We start from the raw sequence: 19,095 nt of genomic DNA, 5'->3' as shown, positions 1-19,095 counted from the left end.
TGAATGAGAAGTTGTGAGGGCATGAATTGTCTTCCTGCGGTGTTTTAGATGGACACCCACACATCTTTCATGATCAGCCACCAGCAAAGACATGCTTTGGGCCTGATATTTTCTTGTGATGCTTTATATAACTTGATCTAATATCCACAATCACATTACATGAATCAAATCCAACCCTCTTTTAAACATATCCCACATTCATTACCAATGGCTAGTATTATGTTTCTAGGTCATTCTATCCCAGTCACTCTATCCGTTTGCCTTTTTGTGTGTGTGTCTGAGAGAGATAGAAAGAGAGACAAATAGGGACAGACAGACAGGGAGAGAGATGAGAAGCATCAAGTCTTTGTTGAGGCACTTTAGTTGTTCATTGACTGCTTTCTCATATGTGCCTTGACTGGGGGGCTACAACCTGAGCCAGTGACCCCTTGCTCAAGCCAGTGACCTTGGGCTTCAAACCAGCTACTGTGGGGTCATGTCTATGATCCCACACTCAAGCCAGTGACCCCGTGCTCAAGTTGGTGAGCCCGCGCTCAAGCCAAATGAGCCCACACTCAAGCCAGATGAGTCCAGTCCATGCTCAAGCAGGTGACCTTGGGGTTTTGAACTTGGGTCCTCTGTGTCCCAGTCCAATGCTCTATCCACTGCACCACCCCCTGGTCAGGCTCCTTTTTGCCTCCTTTTGATGGCCCACTCTGCTTTCCCTGAAATGTTCTGTATTAGAAGTATAAGCTACGTTGTATATATATATACACACTTTTTTCCATATCTCTGCCATCCCTGACTTTGATAACTGCCAGACCTCTTTTCAGGCCGACTCCTGGGATGATCTGTAGAACCCCATCTAAATTATAATCTGGCTCAAACTGCCCAGGACTGATAGTTCCATTTAGTTGTGCACTCATTGATTGCTTCTTGTATGTGCCCTGATGGGGGATCAAACCCTTGACTTCTGGTGTGCCAGGTTGATGCTTTATTCACTGAGCCACCTGGCTAGGGCAAACCACAGTCTTAAGAGATTAATTCCACATGGCTTTCAGACAAAAGTCGTTTAACTTTGTTTCTGATAGAGGTGAAAGTGTCAAAAATTTTATTAACATTCAGTTTTAAAAGATATAAAAGTGCTGCTTCTTAAAAAAGTTACCCTTTGAGATTGGTCCTTGGTTTAGAAGTTGTGGAGCTTCCTTGGTTTAGAAGTTGTGGAGCATTTTTATGTTAAGTGCTTTAAGAATACATGATCTTGGTCCTGGGATGGTAACATTGTGTCATTTTCTTCTTCCTTCAGGGAAGAGAGACACTATTATACCTCTAGGCTCTCAACACATTATCACTACATATTTGACTCCTTAAAGCCTTCTGTAGATGAGCACTTACTCTAAATTAGCCTCGAGGCTCCCTCAGAGGAGAACTAGAAGGAGGGAAGCATTGAAATATTAGCAAGATGAATCTTAAATGCAGGGTTTTTTTCTTGTGTGTAATAAAACATACACATTATAATATTTAACATCTTTTGTCATTTTTGAGTGGACAGCACCATGGCATTAAGTACATTCACACTGCTATGCAACCACCACCATCCATCTCAGAACTTTTTCATCTTTCCAAACCACAACTCTGTACCCATTAAGCACCCTCCGTTTCGCTCTCCCGCTCAGCCCCTGGAAACCAGCACTTCACTTTCTGTCTCCATGAGTTTGACTACTCTAGGTCTTTCATGTGAGTGGAATTATACAGTATTTGTCCTTTTGTGTCTGGCTTATTTTCAAATGCAGTTTTGATATAGAACAGTAGCCACACTGTGAATAAGGGTACAATGAGTGTAGCTGTTACTTCTAGATCAGAAGTCTTTAACCTTGAGCCCTTAGATGAGTTGTTTGGATCCAAACTCTCTTTAAGGGACAAGTCTTCTAAATTATAAGGTTTTCATAAGGGCTTTAAATTCAAAAGATGCTAATCACTGTTCTCTGCTTTCTCTTGGTCCCAAACCAAGATTTGCTGCCTCTGGTTAGCAACAACCACCATCCTGGTTGATATTTATTGTATGAATTAACTTTGCCACCTACTAGAGTATCACTCACTCTGTAAACCCCTAGTCCCATGTTTATCTGGCCACTTAAGTACTTTGAGCTCACCTTCCTCATATGAAAAACATCTAGCAAAAGTACAAATCAAAACTATGACCACTTCATATACATTAGGATGGCTATAATAAAAAAAAAAAAGCAAGTATTGGTTGAGAAATGGGAACACTTGCACACTGCTGGTGGGAATGTAAAATGATGTATCCACTATGGAGTATATGTATCTACTAATTTAGGTGGCTCATCAAAAATTAAAAATAGAATTACCATATGATCCAGCAATTCCACTTCTGAATTTATACCCAAAAGAATTGAAAGCAGGAACTTGAATAGACATTTGCACACCCATACACATAGCAACAGTATTCTATACAGCCAAAAAGTAAAACAACCCAAATATCCATTGATGGATATAAATTGATAAATGTGGTATATTCATACACTGACATATTCTGTAGCCTTAAAAAGGGAACTCATTCTGACATATACTACAATATGGATGAACCTTAAAGACATTATGCCAAATGAAATAAACAGTCACAAAAGGAAAAGTAATATATGATTTCACTTAAATGAAGTACAGTGTGTCCGTGAAGTCATGGTGCACTTTTGACCGGTCACAGGAAAGCAACAAAAGACTATAGAAATGTGAAATCTGCACCAAATATTGATAAAAGGAAAACCCTCGCAGTTTCTGTAGGATGATGTGGCAGCATGTGCGCATGCGCAGATGATGACGTAACACTGTGTATACAGCGGAGCAGCCCACGGCCATGCCAGTCGAGATGTGGACGGTACAGAGGAAAGTTCAGTGTGTTCTGTGGCTTGCTGAATTTGAATTTGTGACCAAAGTGCAATGTGAATATTGGCACGTTTATACCGAAGCGCCACCACATAGGAATAACATTACTCAGTGGGATAAGCAGTTGAAGGAAACCGGCAGTTTGGTGGAGAAACCCCGTTCTGGTAGGCCATCAGTCAGTGATGAGTCTGTAGAGGCTATACGGGATAGCTACCTAAGGAGCCCTAGAAAATCTGTGCGTGAGCCCACATCGAAATGCACTGAATAGTATGACGCTGGGAGAGTTTTCCTTTTATTTGGTGCAGATTTCACATTTCTATTGTCTTTTGTTGCTTTCCTGTGACCGGTCAAAAGTGCACCATGACTTTACAGACACACTGTACTTAGAGCAGTCAAATTTACAGGGAGAGAAAGTAGAATGGTGGTTACCAGGGCCTGGGGGAAGGGAATGGAGAGTTGGTGTTTAATGGATACAGAGATTTGATTTGGGAAGATGAGAAAGTTCTGAGATGAATGGTGGTGACAGTTGCGCAGCAAAATGAATGTACTTAATGCCACGAAACTGTCACTTAAAAGTTGGTTAGAATGGTCAATTTTGTGTTATGCATATTTTACCACAATAAAAAAACATTTTAAAAAATGTCTAATGTTATCTGATCATTACTACTGGCTCCTGCAGAGAAATTAGAAGCCTTTTGTAGAATTTATCCCCAAGCACCATATTCTAGAAAGAGACCAAGTGCAGTAAACAACAAAACGGTTTTTCAGGAGCTGGGCCTGCCTTAGTTGTCTGTGTTTTTTAATAAAGAGCCGCTGTAGCATCTCATCACCTTCTACACTACTGCCCTCCCCTCAAAAGAGTCAAGGAGGAAAAAAAGAGTAAAATTTGAAGCCAGAAGCAATAGGACAAGCCTCTAAGGCAGTGGTTCTCAAAGTGTGTGCCAGGGCACACTGGTGCACCCTAGAAGATTTCCAGGTGCACCCTATGGTATTCCAGAGAAATATGTGCTTGTTGGGGACCAAAATACCAACAGGGTTTTTGAAGTTTAGATTTTGGGGGACAGAGGTGTGGAGAATTGGCTGGAAACTGATAGTCTGCCCAACCCCCCACCTCACTTGCTGATTAGGTTGCAAAAGGCTGTTAAGCTGTGGTGCTGGATTGTCTACACCACCCCCCATGTTCCCAGAAAGACTGGAGGCAAGTTTCTTCTATCCTTTGTTTGGTGTCAAGTTAAGATGATATGTATGGTGGGGGTTTTCTGCACTCAACACAATTAAGAGTAAAAAGAGAGGAATTCTTCAATGTATTGAAAAGGAAATGAGAGTTTGCCTTTCAAATATATGCCCAAACACTGAAGAAATCGCTAGGACACATCAGGCTCATGTTTCTCATAAGCACAAGAATGAAAAAACTTAAAACATTGGTGTGAGACCTGCCGAATTTACTAAATCTTACTAAGAATGTATCTATATATATAAAAGGATAACTTTTTTGTAGTTTTTTAAATTTTTTAACCCCTCTTTTTTATGAATTCTAAAAAGCATAACAAAAAATGTAACAAAAATATTTTTTAATGTCAGAATAAATTTGATTTTGTCATATTTATTTCATTTAATTATCATAAAAGCATGCTTGACTTTATATTTTTTTCTTTAATATTTGACTTTATTATTATAACATATTTCTCAGAAATCTGTATATAGTGCACCTACAATTATTTGTAGGATTTTAAATGTGCCCTAACTTCGAAAAGTTTGAGAACCACTGCTCTATGGAATTAAAACAGTTTTCAGAAACCAGAAAGCCCTACACTATGGCGAAGAGAGAGACTTGGCGACCGAGAAGAGCCCACCTGGGTGATTACAGCCTCAAAGCAGCAGCAAGGGGCACCTGCCAGGTGGCCCCCTGCTGAGGTGGCCCCCCCAGGAGGTATGAACACTCCTTTATACTTGAAGTCACCTACCTCAGAAAAGTGGTTCTCGAGAATGCTCAGCGCAGTCATCGCAACCTGATGGTTCTCATGCAATTGCAAAGCCTTGATCCTATCCACCCCACCGAGTTCCTCTATCAGCAGACACAGACTCTCTTTCTCAGAAAGCTTCTCCGCTACCTGGGAGTAGTGGAGAGACAGACAGACCCTGGGTAGGAGCCGAGGACAGGAGCTTCGCCAGCGTACAATATCTCTTTTGCTGAATATACTGCCATCCATAAATATATCACAACCACTATTTAGTAGATATCACCCTCCTAATGAATGGAAATTATTTTAATAGCAGTTCACAGAATGTTCAAGTAATGCTACCTTAATGCAGATGTTCTGGCCCTGCGCTCCTGGCAGACCTTGAAAGGTAAGACAGGAGACCCTTCGTCACAAAAGCCACACCATAGCAAATAATGAAGTCTCAGGAAACAAGCAATGTGAGAGGGTCTAATCCGATGCTGACCACCAGATTTATGACCTGGGGCCATTCACTCACTCATACACGTGTACATATGTGCTTGGTGAGGCACACAAAACATACAGATGTGATTTAGAGAAAGAAGGCCTTTCATAACTCACACTGTCAGGGGGGACAAGTGAATAATTGTTACGATATAGAAAGTATTGATATAATATGGTAAATGATCAGAGGTTTAAATTATAGAAGGCTTGGAAAGTAACACCAGTTCTTAATGAACAGTACTGTGCCAAGTCAGTCATCGGGTCAAGACATCCCCAAAAGATAGAATGGCAAAGACAGTGTTCTAAAGGAAAAAGGGCCACGTGTTAGGAGAAAAGGACCTTGTTCAGCTAAACAGCAGATCTGAGGGAAGTGGAGGAAGATGAAATACTTTGCTGTCATATCCTGATGGGCTCTGCTCGCTATTTTGTGAGCAGTAATAAGACTTCCTATGGGTCAAATTAAACATTCTTTGGGCCACAGTATTTACCTGGTGACAGTTTGCCCTGTATGTCTGAACCTCAGTACCCTCTAGTCCAGTGGTCAGCAAACCGCAGCTTGCGAGCCACATGCAGCTCTCAGATTGAGGACATTTTAAGCAAAGGCCAGTTTAGGAGTATCCTAATTAAGTTAATAACCTAATGTACCTACCTATATAGTTTAAGTTTAAAAAATTTGACTCTCAAAGAGATTTCAATCATCGTACTATTGATATTTAGCTCTGTTGACTAATGAGTTTGCTGACCACTGCTCTAGTCCTATGAGTTACTGGATTTGAGTAAAGAAAGCAGGGTAGTAATCAACATGCTAGGTTGGTCTGAGAAGGGACACTGGGCTGTGGGCAGCAGGAGCCTGGGCAAAGGATTCTGAATCTTGACAGCAAATGATTCCCAAGTTACTTCAAAGAACCGCTGCTGCCCATCCGAAGTTTTTCCTGTCTCTTCAGGATCTTTCTAATTTACTATCCTAAGTGCCTCTGTCTGATACAGGGGCTTCACTGGTCCATCTGATGTGATTTACCCAGAGTCTTCCAAGAAAGAATTCCATGTATTAATTTAAATGAAGCAGATGAAGTTAAATTTCTATAGCCTAAATTTGCTTTCCCAAATTTGTTATCTCCAGCATAGTTTACTGGCCACCCAGTCTCTGCTCCCTGTGTGATCTGCTCCAAGTCCCAGTGTCCAGTGGGCTGTGTTTCAAATCTGTTCTTGACTCAGGTCAGTTCTTCCCAGGACACTTGCATGAAATGGTTACTTAAGTGAGTTTTCAGAAGGAGTGCCCTGGTGTTACTCTGAAACTTTTCAAATGGCTTAGTTGTAGATAAAAAGGACCTAAACCAAGATGGCCCCAGGCGATCCCTGCCTCATGGCATTCATGCCCCTGTGTTGGTGTGAGTGTTAAATAGGCTGATCTGTAAAACCAATAGGATGTGGGTGAAATGAACTGCTTCACAGGTCATGAAAGACATAGGGCTCCTACCTTGCTTCCTTAGATTACTTGCTCCAGAGGAAGCCAGCTGCTGTAATGTACACACATTCAAGTGGTCCTCTGGAGAGGTCCATGTGGTGAGAACAACTTGGCAGGCACCTGAGTGAGCCATCTTGGAAGCCGATCCTCCAGCCTCCATCAAACGTTCAGATGAGACTGAAACCCCCAATTGATATCTTGAATCTCATGAGAGATGCTGAGCCAGAACCATCCAGCTAAGCTGTCCCAGACTCCCAACCCCATAATAAACTATGTGAGATAATAGTCTGTTTTAAGTCACCAACGGGTAATTTGTTATGCAGCAATATAGAACTGAGACAAATAGTTTAAAATATTGCCTTAATGTACCTTTCTTTCAGAAATTTTCTAGAATTCTAATTCAAGGCTTTGTAGTCTATTTCCCAAGCCCTACCTTTGAATGAAAAAGGAATTCTAGTCTGGCCTCTTCACATAGATCCCTGCTAACATCTTGCTGCTCCTTCAAGTATATCCTATGTTTTAGCCTTCTAAAAGAGCCAGTGATGTAGCTTACTATTTTTTTTTGTCCATCTCACTCATTTCAAAGTCCTCACAGACTGATGTGACCTGGCCCCTGGGTGCCTATGTCCTATCTCCCACCACCTTGCATCCCTTCATTCTGCTGTGGTCACTCCCCTCCTTGTTCTTCCTAGATTGTTCTTCCCCAGATAGTCACAAGACACTCACTTCTCTGAGGTCTTTGCTCAAATTGTATTCCTCAGAGAAGTTTCTCCGGACTACTGCATGTGAGAGATCACCTTCTCCTCCCAACTTGGAGCCATCAGTGACTACCTCTTTGTCAGATATATTTGCCCATAACTCCCTAACTCCCTACCTGATGTGTCTGTTTCCTTCCCACTATGACTGAGATCTATGAGAGCCAGGACTTTGCTCTGCCATTGAGGAGCCACTGAGCCATTTCACTCACAAGTGTTGTAAAGTACCAAAGGCTACAGAATTAATATTAATATTTTGGGAGGCTTGAGAAACATTTTGTTGATTTGGGTTAAGATATGCAGAGAAATTGTGAGAATAGTCTCTGTACTGTGTGATTGGCATAGTCAGGATGGCCTTTGGCATTGTATTGTAAATGCAAAAGGGAGGAAAACATGGATCCCCAGACATTCCACTACACCTGTGGGGAAAAGGGTGAATGGCTAGCCAGGTGCAGGGAGAGAAAAGCCAAAATAAATCTTTTCTCATAGCAATGAGCCATTTGCGGGCATTTGTCCCCACCGAAACTACCTCTCCTATGTAAATGCATGTGGTTAACACGTGTGACTCAGGACAGAGAGAGATAGCAGATGAGCACTAGATAATATAGGAATGCCTTTTAATATGTAAAGAGACGTCTTTCTACCATTGTGTTGGCTTGTAAACTTTGTTTTCCCCAAAAGGATGTATGGCTTGCAAATTGAACGTGGCCCTATCATTTTAAAGGACATATGACTATAACCAATAGTGGTAAGGGGCTCCTAATTGCAATTTTTGCTTCTGTACTTCCCACTTACAAAACTAAAAAAACTAAGTAGAACAAAGGGCCGGTGCGCGCTTTCCTTCAGAATTCTGTCGGAGTAGCCACCGCTTGGCCAAGCTAGACAATAAAGATTTGATGTGTAACCGACGGACCTTGTTCCTGTCTTCAATGTTTTGGATCCCTCCAAATTAGGCTTAACACCATGTTCTGAGCATTTAAAACAGTGCTGGGCACAGGACACTCATCTGAGAAAATGAAGATGCTGTACCTTCTTTAAAAGGCCTCTTGTTATTGTTATCCAGAAGATGTGTGCACACAGGGAAGAGAGGGGAGTTAGGAAGAAAGAGAATCCTATTTGGGTTTTCAGAACCAAATTAAATGTCTTAAATTTGGAGACTGCTGTTTAGAAACCAATCTGTTAAGAACAGTTTACCTGGAGGAGGAAAGAGATGATGTCAAGGATGACAATGACACATTTGGTGTCTGGGACAGTGAGGATGTTCATCAGTGGCTCCAAGACTCCAGATTGAACAAGTTGCATCAACTGGTTCAAGCTGCTCCCACTTGTGAAGTTAGCCACCACCCAGATAGCCTCTTTCTGGACTTTAAAATCTCCCTGCAGAAAGAGAATGTTTATATTCTTTATAGATCCTGAAGAACTTAAATATAGTGATGTTAACCAGTTCCAAGGTATGCTGGGGAAGCCAGGACTATATGTGCAACTTACACAGGCTATCCTGTGGACTTGCCTCTAGATCTTGAGCAGAAGACATCTTTGAGAAGCCATGGAGGCAGGCAGACTCATGTGGGGTTTTAAAAGGAGGTTCTGGCCCTGGCCGGTTGGCTCAGTGGTAGAGCATCGGCCTGGCGTATAGGAGTCCAAGGTTTGATTCCCGGCTGGGGCACACAGGAGAGGTACCCATCTGCTTCTCCACCCCTCCCCCTCTCCTTCCTCTCTGTCTCTTTCTTCCCCTCCCACAGCCGGGGCTCCATTGGAGCAAGGTTGACCCAGGCGTTGAGGATGGCTCCATGGCCTCTGCCTCAGGCGCTAGAATGGCTCTGGTTGCAGCAGAGTGAAGCCCCAGATAGGCAGAGCATCGCCCCCTGGTGGGCGTGCCGGGTGGATCCTAGTCGGGCTCATGCAAGAGTCTGTCTGACTGCCTCCCCATTTCCAACTTCAGAAAAATTAAAAAAAAAAAAGAAAAAAGGAGGTTCTAAGTTCAAACAGATTCATGTCATTAACTTGGGGGGGGGGGGAGGAGATGAACTAACATAAACCAACCCAGGTAATCAATACAGATTAGGAATTATGCTTGGAAGTTTAGACTACGTTTCTAGTCTTGCTGCCCTATTAAAACTTTGGATAAGAGGCTTCACAGCTACAATGTTAAGCACAAAGATGTGATCTTGGTGGTGGAGACAGCCCAGAGGTTACAGTGGGAGGCGACTGAAATATCACTCGATACATCCCATGCATTTATAAAAAGTACTTGGCCCAGAGATATGGGAGTGATTTATCACGAGGCCTTCTATCCCTGGGCAGAAGGAGTTATTCCTGTTTTGTGGCCAGCAAAAACTGGGACCTCAGTTTAAAACAAAAATAAAAAACCAAATAGCTTATAGCTCCAATCAAGTTCTACTTCAAAAGTCACAGTTTGAAATAAGATTACTTCTCGAGTCCTGACTGGATGTTTCTGATTAGAATATGTTCAGTAGAATGTAGGACAGTACGCGTCTGACAGGCTGGAAGATGCTATGGTTTGGGTTGTACACCTGGCCTAGTTTTTCATACTTAATGAAAACCTGGGAACCCACCATCCAACCACAGAACAGAAACACCTAAGCAGAAAAGCACAGCTCATCCATCAAAGGGGGGTGGGGGTGGGGAATGAAATGCTGATGAAAGGAGCTGTCCTGGGAAGGGAAGTGGAGTCAGGAGACAGAGGAAGCTTTATTGTATTTCAACTTTTATATTTGGATTTTCTGTGTATGTTACTACTTTAATTAATGTGATTTTTATACATTCTTCAGTGTATAATATCAGCATAACCGGTTATGTTTTTCCTTCTAAAACAAAACAAAACCTCTTTCCTCTTTTGGCAAGTAGGGAGTAGAGGGCACATTCTTCTAACACTATCTAACAGCTCAGTATTATGCTGGAGAGTTGAGCTGTGGGGCTACCTTTTCATTAAATGATACTTGTTCAGTCTTCTAAATTTTCTATGAGCCATTCAAAGTGGGGCCCCGTTTATTTGTTTGGGAGAGCCGGGAAACTAATGTTTTACAGTTTTGATGGAGGTCTTAATAATTTGCTTATGAGCCTGCGCCCGGATTCCTGAAGGAGTTTAATAAAGGGCCAGTTAGAAAGTAGCCTTCTGTCATGGACACTGAATGTGCCACTTACATTTTTTAGCAGAGACACCAAGGGGGGCAGAATGTTGCTGGTGATCAGCTGCTGGATGTGTTGGTAGGGCCCAGCAGCCATATTGCTCAGGGCCCAGGCTGCTTCCTTCTGGATGCTGGACTTGTGGTACAGTAGGAGCCCGGGCAGCATGCTCAGGATGCCCGCATCAATGGCCACCTGGGTCTGGCAATCCGTTCCTTCGACGATGTTCCCCATGGTCTGAAGAGACGGGGTCTGGAAGAACAAGGCTAGAAGTGTAACCGAGTATTGCAAATTTATCACAGGGGAAGGTGACAATCACATCAAGATCTGTGCCCTTCCAAACATCAGTTGTGCTATGATGATGGCTCTCTGGAAGCCTGTGAGCAGTGATGATATCCATGCCCCTTATTTTAATTTTAAATTTTAATTTAATTAATTAATTTATTTATTTATTGTATTTTTCTTAAGTTGGAAACAGGGAGGCAGTCAGACTCCCGCATGCACCCGACTGGGATCCACCCAGCATGCCCACCAGGGGGCGATGCTCTGCCCATCTGGGGTGTCACTCTGCCGCAATCAGAGCCATTCTAGTGCCTGAGGCAGAGGCTACAGAGTCATCCTCAGCTCCCGGGCTAACTTTGCTCCAATGGAGCCTCGGCTGCGGGAGGGGAAGAGAGAGACAGAGAAGAAGGAGAGGGGGAGGGGTGGAGAAGCAGATGGGCGCTTCTCCTGTGTGCCCTGGCCGGGAATTGAACCCGGGACTCCCGCACGCCAGGCCAACGCTCTACCACTGAGCCAACCAGCCAGGGCCTATTTTTTTTTTTAATAAATAAATTTTTATTTTAATGGGGTGAAATCAATAAATCAGGGTACATGTATTCAAAGAAAACATGTCTAGGTTATCTTGTCATTCAATTCTGTTGTATACCCATCACCCAAAGTCAGATTGTCCTCCGTCACCTTCTATCTAGTTTTCTTTGTGCCCCTCCCCCACCCCCTCCCCCTCTCCCTCCTTCCCTCCCCCCACCCCCCATAACCACCACACTCTTGTCCATGTCTCTTAGTCTCGTTTTTATGTTCCACCAATGAATGGAATCCTGCAGTTCTTGTTTTTTTCTGATTTACTTATTTCACTCCGTATAATGTTATCAAGATCCCACCATTTTGTTGTAAGTGATCCGATGTCATCATTTCTTATGGCTGAATAGTTTAGCATGGTGTATATGTGCCACACCTTCTTTATCCAGTCTTCTATTTTTTTTTTTTTACAATGATTAAAACCTTTAAGCAAACTCTTGGCCAGTACAGCAAGAATCCATAAAAGAGTAGTCTCCTTAACATGTTCACCAAGTCCAAGTTGGCCCCAACACCATGCCAAATCCCTGAAAAATGCAACCCAACCCCAGTTCAGTCTGTTATGAGCCGTCACTAGGAGCAGGAGTCCAGGACAAGTCCACCTCCAGGAAAAGTCCGCATGGCACTGGAATTGTTGTCACAATTCTATACTTTGCAGCTCACATCCAAGTCCCAATGACTGCTACTTCTAGCTGGTAATGATTCAGGTAGAGTGGAAAAGCCATCTGCAGCATGTGTGGAGATGGAGCTTCTGTTCTCCTCTGCCTGGAGAGATGAGACCAGGTTGTTTTTCCCTGGAGTTCTGCGACTGTGGCTTGGTAAAGAGAACCTTGGGATACACTAAGCTGGGTGGCAAAGGTAGATTCATAATAGAAGCTGGCAAAAGGGGGAAAGAGAGCTCTAAATTAGGAGAAGGTCCCAGCCTGAAATATGAGTGGGACATTGAGGTAGGAGGAATAAAGGAAACATTATATATTAAACAAAGCAGCAGAAAATAGGACTATCAACACCCACAACAGAGATATTTGAGGGAAGAATAAAAAACCTGACTATTCAGGCAAGACATAGTTAAGTGGCCCTTGTGCAAATGAGATCAGTTTACCTGCTTCTTGGAAGAAATACCCTAGGCTCATCCACAGTGTCATAGATGGGGCCAACGGCCCTGGGCATCTTCAGCCTTCAGTGGCAAACCCCAGCATTCTGGGCAAGGTTATGTCATAGGTGGCTGGAGCAGGGCTGGAAGAGACTGAACCCTCCTTTAGAGGGTGTCCCTGTTTCCTTCCAGTGTCCCTGTTTCCTCACAGCAGAGGCATGTAAGTCTGGGAGGCTTTAGCTCAATGACCTCCCTTTCCACTATTGAAGCAGGACCCAGATGGCATCCTATGAAACCCCTTTGGGGCATTGGAGCCTTTAAGGGCGTATCCTAAAAGCTGGTAATTCCCCTGATCTCTATTGGGCTTTTTCTGCCTCTTGGTATCTTAAAGGCCATGCTCAGAAGATCTCACTGAGGGGTTTGAGGATCCCCATCCACCTATATAAATCTTTTCCATATATCTGGAGCTATTTGGAAAAAGACAAAACAGTGTTATTAGCTGGATCAAATAAAGAAGGTACTAGTTTGCAGGAGAAAAAGATTTGGTGTCTCCTGTTCATCAGCATTCAAAAGATATTAAAATTTTTTTTAAGTAAAAAGCATGATATGGTAGACCGTGGGAGTTCCAGGATATGACTCCCCCCTTTTAAATTTTTTTAAATTGACCTTAAAATATTTGCTGGGTACACTTTAATAATACCTTGACTTTAAAGATTGTAAGAATGACAAAATACAGTAAATGCTTTTGCTCCATATGCAGGAGCATTGTCACTTTAACCAGTTTAGGAAATCCAATAATAGAACAGTGCTATAATGGGCTATAACATGCTTAGCAGCCTCTCCTATTCTGACAGAGGTTACTATAAATCCAGAATATGTATCAACTGTAACATGGACATAGGACTGTTTGCCAAATGAAGGTATATGAGTAACATCCATTTGCCAAAGTTGTCCTGGTATGGGTCCTTGAGGGTTAACTCCAAATGAAGGGACAGATTGTAGTATAGGACCCCTTGGACAGGATTTCCCAATCTGTCGTGCTGCTTCCTGAGAAAGTTGAAACTGTTTACACAGGGCTGCAGCATTCTGGTGATGAATAATATTATGAGACTGAATTGCTCGATCTGTCATGGTTGCTCCAAATAACTTTCTTTTGGGTAGCTTGATCAACAAGGGCATTTCTAGATCCTGGCCGGTTGGCTCAGTGGTCAAGCGTCGGCCAGCCAGGGCCTAATTTTTAATTTTTAAATGAGCCAAGTCCTAGCCAATGGCATAAGCATGAGGGAGGGAGTAGAATCTGCTTCCAAATACCTGTTAAATTAAAAAAATTTTTTTGAAGAAAGCAAGGGAGAGAGGGGGGGGGGAGGAGGGAGAGAGGGATATATATATATATAAATCTATCTGTTCCTGTATGTGCCCTGAACTGGGGATCGAACACACAACCTTTGTGCATCAGAACGACACGCTCTAACTAGCAGAGCTATCGGGCCAGGGCCATACCCCTTATTAATTCAGCATATCAATGGCTGTTTATATAGCTTAAAGGTAATTGCCAGCCTCCCAGCAGTAGTGGTTCAAGTGGGGATAGAGGTCAAGAGACACCTTTATCAAGAAATGATGGTCTGCCTTTTATATCCCTACATAGGGAATCTGTTCAAGTGATTGTAGTGTTTATAATGTAATGATGTCTATTAAATTTATATTTGGCACCGGAGTCAAATTTTTGTTGTATATATTATTGGAGCTAAGGAGATCCTGATGGAATCTGTTGGTATATTCACAAATCCCTTCTCAGTGACTCTGATGGCTTCCAGGGTGGGTCTACGATTGAACTCCAGACAACTGTCCTTGGAGGGCTGACTTTGGATTTGTTTTCTCTGCACTTTAGTGAGAGGTAATAGTTCTAGAACTTTTCTAGCCTATTATGCTGGGCATCAGCTACTCAAGTGAGAGGTAGAAGCAGTGCTATGGACCAAATCACAGCCTTGCAAGGCCTGGTAATTTACCTCCAAACCCCCAGGATAAACAACTTCTTATAGATACTGTCTTCATACCCTTTATGCTACCTGCACTATCCCCAAAGTGACCTTGGTATCTGAGGAATACTATACTAATCTCAGAACAGACAATCTCTAAGGCCGCCGGGGGTTGGGGGTGGGGAGAACAGAGCTTGCTAAAGTAAATATGACTCACAACTCTAGTCAGAAGGCCCATACAGAGACAGACAAGACCTGAGACATTTACCAAGACATTGAGTTCTGAGCTGGTCATGAGCTCCACCAGCCTGGGCAGCACCCCCATGTCCACCACTTGGCCAATGTGCTCATTACAGCCCTCGGTGAGGTAGGACAGGGCCCAGCAGGTGTCAGAGAGCACCTCGCTGTCATGGTGGTGGAGGAGGCAGAAGAGGGTGGATAACAGTTGCTTCACTGCTTTCTTGCAGGGGTACGCGTTCTTGTTCCGGCACAGATTGGACAGGGTCCATGTGATGTTGGACCTGTAATGTAAATTAAAGAAATGTAATCTGTAAAAAGAGACTGCTTCTAGGATCAGGTGGTGCAAAGAAGAAAAAATGCAATGGCACTGTGTCCTTGCCATCTTTGATCAATATTATTGACCAGCATGAACCAAAGAAGTTGAGCTACAAACAGGAATTTGTTCTAGGTAGTAATATATATATCTATTGTCAATATCTGTTGTCACACACACACACACACACACACACACACATTAGTGACACAGAGAACACGTTGTTTCCTATTTAAATGTTAGATGAGGTTTCCTTATATTCTTCAAAATGTCCTTCCCCACTCGACTCAGCTGATGACCCAATTTCAATGTTTATCAGCAAAACGAAGGTGAAACAGGAGTTCCTTGTTCTTCCTACCAGTCTATACCCAACACGTTGCAAACACATTTCTGATCTTCTATTTAAGGATAAGTCTTCCTGTCTTGCCTCTGAATTCCATCCCTTTTCACCTTTAAAGATTCTGTCCCCAGGACCACCTCTCTCCCCTGGATCGCCTCTGTCAGGATAGAGGTACAGTCTATGATCACCAACCTTTACCCTGGGCACCTTGGCAGCCATCACCCGCTTCTGTTTTGCAGAACCTGTGTCAAGGAGGCATCTGTGTTCCCCATCCACCTTGTAGCTTCCCCTCTGTGCTTCTACTTTGCCTCGTCTGGTTCCTGACCCTACTTCCTTGCAGGTAATGATGAAATCAGCTCCTTCCAAGTCACTAAGTCCTACAGCTGCTTTCTCTACTGTCCCTTTAAGTTGTGTTTAGCAGCCAGTTGCTCCCTTCTTGGCATCTGTGACATTGAACCTGGTATTTTATTGCTGAATGGGCTGTTACTTAGTCTTCTCGGCAGGCTCTGACTTCTGTGTGTCAGAGCCACTAGGACCTGGTCCTGGACTTTCCTCATGCTCTGGGGAGGGATTGCCAAAATTTTCTGTGAAGGGTCAGACAGTAAACATATTTAGCTTTGTGGGCTCACAGGGTCTCTGTTACAACTAGTCAATGCTGCCCTAGTGACACTACAGAAGCCACAGACAATATGTATGTGAGTGAACAGGCATGGCTGTGTTCTAATAAAACTCTGTTTACTAAAGCAAGCAGCTGGCCAGGTTGGGTTTGCTGACCTCTACTCTAGTTGATCTTGCCCAACTGGATGACTGCATGGGCACAAGTGTCTAGACTTGCATATCCCTCTGCCTGATGTTTCTCTAGGAGGACAACTTCCCCACTTCTCTAGCAGGACAGTCATCTAAAATAGCCACGTGCAGAACCTGGGGCATCCTTGCTTCTCGCTGTCTCACTTCCGTGTCAAGCACAGTGGCTTCCCAGGCCCACCTGCTTCCCCATCTCCCTCTACGGCAACCCTCCAGCAAGCAACCAGAGGGTCTTTCTGAAAGCTTAGATCACTTCACTTCCTGTTTGAACTCCTCCAAAGGCTTCCCTTTGCCACCAGGATGATATCCGTGTTTCTTACTCTACCTGCCACATTACACAGCTTCTCCTTGCAAACTCCCTCGATCACACCAGCCTTCTGGTTCAACCATGGCTGGGTTTCTCCAACCTGGAAGGCTGCATGAATATTTCATTGGCTTTTGGAAGCTAATGTCTCTTCATGTTTGTTTGAGATAAGGCTAGAATCCAAATTTAATTTTTAATCCAGAAAGTCCCCTATTGTCACATCAATCGACTTTGACTAATCTTCAAACCTAAACTTTATTACCGAGGAAAAGAACTGGTAAACCACTCATTCTCTCTGTGCCCCTTGAATGGTCAGGCTTAGTCATCTAATTCTGCAGGAGTGTAAGCTGAGAAAAATCTTAATGGACCTTTTCCAATGCTCTCAAAAGAAAGATCAGCACTACTGCCTGCTGAGGAAAATTTGGATCAATTTCTACCCAAAGGGATATTCAGTCCTAGGCCTTGTTTATAATTGCCATACTAGGGGCCAGGCAGTGACAACTACCTAGCATTGATTTGGAAATATTGCCTCAATGTCCCCAACTTTGGGAACTTTCCACCAGCTAGGTTTTCTAATGCAAAGACACTCACTGGTATGGTTGATGATATCAGGGCCAGCAGATGTGGGATGGCATTGCTTGAGATGACAAAGTCTCTGAATTCTGGGCCATCACCTACAGATAGATAAGGACAGGGCATTCAAACAGGGAATAAAGAGAATCCTGGGATAAGTGACTCATTTTTAAAAATTTCTGCAAGGGGTGAGAGGCCAAAACACATTCCCATGTTGGGTAAGTAAGGAGTGTGGTCATGAACTAGATCCTGAGTCTCCAACACATTGGCTGGGTGGCTAGGGCTGTGTGAGCAGGCACACTCTGCCACAAGCAGGGTTTGCGGACGCATAAGGGGCCAGCCAGCTGGGCCCAGCAGTGCTCTAAATGCTAACAGCATTTTACAGCATGGTTCTCAGGAAGACGAAGGCTATTGCTAACCAGATTGTCTTCCTAGAAGACTGGCACTCAGAACAGTCTGGGAGATGGATAGGTGTTAGTCATCACCATAGGTGTTAGCCTATCTGTGACTTAGGCTACAATTTCATATTTCTAGATCCTAGAAGCCTCAGTTTGTAATTCTTCAATCATCAGGCAAGGCATAAGTTATGCTATACCATCCAGTTTTGCCTGTTCCTTACTGAACCCATCAGAACGAAAGACAATGTTTCTGCAGTAGTGCTTTATTTTTGTAAGCATTCAAAAGCAGACTTGTTTTATATTCTGTGTTTGCTAACCCCAGTATCTAAAGTCCTTGGAGGTCTAATCATATTGTTTGTTTCTGCTGACTCAGTCATGGTGGGTTGTTGATTCTATGAACTTGAAATTGCTAATATTTGGCTGTTTTTACTTTGTCAGAATCCTGAGGGACCCAGCTGAGTTCATTTCCTCCAGAGAGCACTGTATTTGTATTCAGCCAACCCTGCAGCAGCAACCCCCAGCTTGTTCTCTCCTGGACAATGCAGAGAATACAGCAGCAAGTCCCAAATCCACAAGGCCAGTCTTAGCTTTGTGTTTTCAGGGGAGACTTTACCCCAAGCTAAGGAAACACTTTTTTTTTGTATGTTCCCTTGGCAACTTTCTCTGGAGGCAGAACTTTTTGGGTCTGGCTTACATAAAGGTCTGTCAAAACCCTCCACATTGCAGGAGCCAAAGGCTTGTCTTTTGTTCCTGAAACCATTAACACCTAATGGTATAGGTCCTGGTATGCGGCTGTCCCTAGGTAGCCTGTGGCTTCAGGACACACTGCATTATCTTCAGCTTTAGTTTATGGCCTCTGGATGTGGGAAAAGCCTGTTGTACTTTGCCCAGCATTTCCAGGTATTTACACTTAAAGTATTGAGTCCACAGTACTATCCAAAGGACTCCCACTACATGCCACACGCCTGGCTCACTATTATCTTAGCCCTCTGAGGGGAGAGGCTCACCTGCGATATTCCCAAGGGCTCACACTGCCTGTTCGCACACAACCATCTGGGGGGAAGACAGGAGCTCCATCAAGGGCTGGACGGCGCCCCCTTCCACTATAGCTTGAGTCTGCTCCGAAGTCCCAGAAGCAATGTTGGTCAGAGCCCAGGCTGCCTCAAACTGCAAACAGGGGTGGAGTGATGACCTCAGGAACTCCACCAGCTTGGGAATGAGCCCTGCTTCGATAATCAGTTTCAGAGGAGGGTTCTTTTCCCGGGACAGTAGTTTCCTTTGCAATGAAAGAGAAACAAACAAACAAACGAAAAACAAGTCACGTGAAGCAGGTATTAAGAACTTCCTTTATAGATGCGTTCCTGGCATTCCTAAGATCACATGAGACAAACGGCTAGGCCAGAGGTACTTAACATCCTAGAAGGTTGCCCTAAGCACTTTGCAGAGATGAAGCAACATTTTCCCCTTCAGGTATTATCTATTACTTGGATTCCTGTAGAGGCCAA

The 19,095-nt window shown here is 43.5% G+C and overlaps 1 pseudogene; it reads right to left on the bottom strand.

Annotated features, from left to right (window-relative positions):
* Window positions 1-1,165: 1,165 nt before the first annotated feature.
* Window positions 1,166-19,095, bottom strand: part of LOC136377193 (importin subunit alpha-8-like) — a 32,025-nt pseudogene continuing 14,095 nt past the window's right edge.

Source organism: Saccopteryx leptura, chromosome 6 (genome assembly GCF_036850995.1).
Source record: "Saccopteryx leptura isolate mSacLep1 chromosome 6, mSacLep1_pri_phased_curated, whole genome shotgun sequence".
Lineage (NCBI taxonomy): Eukaryota > Metazoa > Chordata > Mammalia > Chiroptera > Emballonuridae > Saccopteryx > Saccopteryx leptura.
The sequence above is the reverse complement of the archived record's forward strand: the minus strand, read 5'-3'. Positions and strand labels throughout refer to the sequence as shown.